This window comes from Peromyscus eremicus, chromosome 10, assembly GCF_949786415.1.
Source record: "Peromyscus eremicus chromosome 10, PerEre_H2_v1, whole genome shotgun sequence".
NCBI classification, from domain to species: domain Eukaryota; kingdom Metazoa; phylum Chordata; class Mammalia; order Rodentia; family Cricetidae; genus Peromyscus; species Peromyscus eremicus.
The window spans coordinates 81,693,964-81,697,706 of record NC_081426.1 but is presented as its reverse complement, the minus strand read 5'-3'; positions in this window follow the sequence as shown (position 1 = coordinate 81,697,706).

Below are 3,743 nucleotides of genomic sequence, written 5' to 3'. Positions count from 1 at the left end.
TGTGTGTGTGTGTGTGTGTGTGTGTGTGTGTCTATGGAATTGAGGAAAGTCAAAATTTAAGAAACTGGAAAAAAAATACCAGAAGAAATCTCATCGGAAAGTTGCCCTTGGGAAAGGTAACTCTGAGGAAGCAAACCATACATGTTGACAGGTGGCCGATCTGCCTCACCTTGACAGCCAGCCACCTTTGCTTTCCTTGTTTTGAGTTGTGTTGATTCAGCTAAAAGCATAAATCACAGTTACAATAGCTAGTAAATTTTATGCTTCCTATCTATCAGGAATCTATTTTATTTGCCTTGCATGAAGGATAAAGGCATTTAATCATTTCATTAATGTAATAACTTAGTAACTGTTGAGGAAATGGTGATTCATACATTTCGAACAACTTACCTAAGGCTATAGAGCTCACAATAGTGGAGCCAGGGTTTTAAGTCAACAACCACTTTGCTTAAATCAGAGTTCCTAACCACTATCTACCTACCCTAAATAATCCAAAATTTGCTAAAAGCATATTCACTTGGATAACTTAATTTCGTTTTCTGATGTAAAAGTTAGTTGATGTACTTACTGTCCTCTGCTCAAACTAAAATCACCCCTGTGTTTTCAACATCTATGTGCCCTCCAGTCCTTGGTCCTCTCCTCTCATTTTACCTTTCCATGTTTTAATGAGTTGAAAATGTTTCACGATGGCTTGTACATTCCCTAATAGTCTGTGGCCATCAGTGTCCTTCAGATAACAGGAGGTCCAGAAACTGAAGGTGTCCATTTGCTTTTGTGAATTTTTTTTTCAGTCTGAACTCACAGCTCTCTATTTAAAGGAGTGCTTATCCTTCTATTTTCAAGAAAATGGGAGCCTCATCAATCTTGGTTAGGCTGTGCATATCCAGGCTATCTTGTATGACTTTTCATATATCAGAGTAGTTGTGAGAGGAAAGTTGAAAAAAAAAAAAAGGAATTACTAAATACAACTTCCATATTCTTACTGTGCATCACTTCATATAAATTATTGCATGGGATCATCAAATCTACCTTTTGAAATGAAAGCATTGTCTCAGAATGAAGCAGGGCTAATCTGAAAAAAATCACAAAATTTACATTTTTTAGAGATTCATTTCAGTTTTACTTGATTGCAAAATTTTTGCTCTTTGCATCTTTTGAGTTGTACTTTAAAGGCCGGAATTATTGAGGTAAAGAGCTATGAGATTACAAACTCCTTGAAGGAATCATTTTTAATAGTGAAAACTACCTTTTGTAAGTGGTCACTAGATGCTGGACTCTTGGACAAGCGTGTTACATGTGATACTCCAAGAAATAGGGATTGTTGTTGTTTCTAATTTACTGAGAAGGAAAAAGAAGCCTAGAGAGATTCATTAACAAATCCCTAAAGCTGGTACTGGGGCTACACACCAGAGTCTTCTTAGACCCCTTTCTGAACCTTCTGCAGCCTACCAAAAACTAGATCTTTCTCTCTCTTTAAGAAGGAAGGATCTTACTACACAGCCAAGCTGGTGTCGTATTTACGATTCTCCTGCCTCAGTCTCCTGAGTGCTGGTATGACAGACACGTGTCATTATTCCCAGCTCAAAATAAGCACTTACTTCCCACTTTGCTTACATTTCTTTCCTAGAATATGTGTTTTTGTGTAACAGCTTATCTATACTTTGAAAATGTTATCTATTGTTCTAAATCCTTGGCTTAGATGGCATTCCACCAGCAAGTAAACTTCTGAAATACTTTTCACTATCATGTTATGTTATTAATGGAAGAATAAGGGTGGTAGACCATTTGCTCATTGTCACAATGCTGTCCAAGTCAAAGGACTCTCTTCAGAGGCTGTGCATGCAAACTCCCTGAATCCAGCTTCCTTGTGCCACCCATGCAAGTACCAGAGGTTGCCATAAAATTCAGAGCCAGCTGTGTGCCTACCTCTCTCAAGGACCTTCAGTAATTTCCCATTTGTTATGAAGCAAATTCAAAGATACCTTCCTTCGTGTATTATAGATTTTTTTTAATGTGTCTCTTTTAACATCTGTTTTCACTTTTCCTATTGACTTCATCGTTCAGACATTGGCTGGCTTGAAATGAGCCAATCATGCCCAACTCTTCAGGACCTTTCACATAGAAGATTCTTCTCTGATTTTTAACAGCTGTTCGGTTTTTTTGTGGAAAGTGTCTCCCACAGACTCGTGTGTTTGGAAACTTGGTCTCCAGCAGATCATGCTACTTTGAGAAGTTGTAGAAACTTTAGGAGTTGAGTCCCACTTGGAAGAGGTGGCTTGGTGGAAGGGAGGCCATGAGGATTTCAGATTGGCCCTGCTTCTGGATCAAGATGTTTACACCATGATCTCCAGAAATGCCAGGAAAATGTGCAATAAGATTCTACCACCAGGGCCTGCTACTATGGCCAAGGCTGGTCCTAGCTACCACACCTTCCTCCATGATGGATTCCACTCCTTTAAACTGTGAACCCAAATGAATCGTTCTTCATCAGATATTTAGTTATAGCAACAAAAGAAGTAACAACCTATTAATACCAGGAGTGGGGTTGTTCTTACGATAGAACTATGCAAGTTCATTGGGATGTTCACTGCCATGTAGTTCATTGGGATTTCCAATTGGTTTATGAAAAGGATGTCTAAAAGTTTGGAGTTGAAGGCTAGATGAAGCCTTCAAATGTGGTAGGAGTCTAGAAGACCAAAAGGCTAATAAAAATACCAACAGTAAGTTTGGCTCATGAGGTTCAAGCAGGGAACAAGGACTCTCTGGAACTGGACATTGGACCATTAATTTTATGTTCTGGAAAACAGTCTGGCTATTTTCTGCCAGTTTCCAAACATCTGGATAAAACTGAATTAAAAACTAATGGACAAACTTTGTGAAGGAAATTGTAGGGCAGTGAGGCCATGGCATGGGTGTTGCTCACTGCCTTTAGCTAGCTATCCAGCAAAAGATGGTAAGAAGTGGAACAGAAAGGTTTATTTAAAAACCTGTGCAGTTCTGTAAGGAAAGGAACACAAGTGAACTTAAAGCTAGAAGAGATTCACACTGTTGTACAAAATTCCTTACACTTCCCCCCTACCACCAGGACAATAGGAAAGGCACCTACTATTCTCACTCACTGGAAGTTACAGGATGCAAAACTGAAAAAAAAAAAACATTTGATAAGCATTTGTTTGAAAGGTGATTGGCAGAAAAGATAGATCCTACAGATTCCAGCCACCTAGGGAAATGTTAACCTTGGTTCAGCTGTAAGCATATCGAGGGGTCACTGCAACTGTCAGCAGTGGCCCAAGGAGGCGAGTTACATCTCACCAGCACAGCAGTAGAACTCAATGTTGTTCATGTAAACATGCAGAGGGTCATGGTGACTTGAATCGAAGTTCCAAGGTTCAAGGAAAAAAGGTGATGAGGCCAGGCAATGTTCCGTAGGCCAGATGCTCTAAAATGAAGCTCTGGGAGGCCAGTGTTTGAAGTCTGACATGCAATGGAGAACTTGGGAAGCTGAAATGCCAGGATTGAGGTAAATCTGTGACATGAAGCTAGTCCAAGAGAGAACGCATATCACATCATCAATACGTAGTGGAGTCACTGTCATTAGACAATTTTACTGGGGAAACAAAAATTCAGAGAAGTGCAGTAACTCAAGAGGGTCAAAAAAATGAAAGCTTAAAGTTTCAAGTCAAGACTCCACTATCTCTTCTGGCTAAGTTTTTTATCAATTTAACACAAACTAAAGTCAAAAA